This window comes from Buceros rhinoceros, unplaced genomic scaffold (assembly GCF_000710305.1).
Source record: "Buceros rhinoceros silvestris isolate BGI_N320 unplaced genomic scaffold, ASM71030v1 scaffold41998, whole genome shotgun sequence".
Taxonomy (NCBI): domain Eukaryota; kingdom Metazoa; phylum Chordata; class Aves; order Bucerotiformes; family Bucerotidae; genus Buceros; species Buceros rhinoceros.
The window spans coordinates 1-708 of NW_010427045.1; the positions used below are offsets into that span (position 1 = coordinate 1).

The window sequence follows — 708 nt, forward strand, 5'->3', positions numbered from 1 at the left end:
CCTTGGCCAAACCAGTGACAGTTATCCAGCTTCCAAGAGTCCAGATTTGTCAATTAGATTTTCTCCTTGTAGCCCTTTTCCTGTGCTTCCCTCTTGTGTTTTTTTCAGTGATGTCATTGATACAGTCTTTATTTCCCCTCATTGTTTCTTTACTTCTTGCATAATACACTGGATCTGAGTAAACATTACACTTTACTTACCTGGTTGTTCAGAAACACGTAGATGATGGGGTTGTAGATGGTGCTGCTTTTGGCAAGGATGAATGGGATGATGCTGGTGGGGGTGGGTGATGAGACCAGGTTTTCCAAACGTAGCTGTAAGTGCCACAGTCACATATGGCAGCCAGCAAAGGGAAAAGCAAATTACCATCACCACCACTACGATCAGGATGTGCTGCTCCCAGGTCCGGCCCATCCTTTTATCGATGCTGCTCACCTGGGTGGGAGAGAGGCACAAATACTCCATTAGCACTGCTCATACTGGGAGCAGATCATGTGTGGGAGCTCCTGGAGTAGCTGTGCTAGGGACAGGGTGGAAGGTGGCAGGGTCATTTGTAATCTTATGGGCTGGAGAACAGCTGGCCATTGTGGGCAGGGTTTTTAGCTGTTGGTACAGAACAACTGGAATGGGATTATTGATAGTGCTGTTATTCCAGAACAGCTTTCTACAAATTACACAGCATTTAATGTGAGTATCTTCAGCAGGCGG

At 46.5% G+C, this 708-nt stretch overlaps 1 pseudogene; it reads right to left on the bottom strand.

Moving 5' to 3' along the window:
* Nucleotides 1–200: 200 nt before the first annotated feature.
* Nucleotides 201–708, bottom strand: part of LOC104498365 — a 12,693-nt pseudogene continuing 12,185 nt past the window's right edge.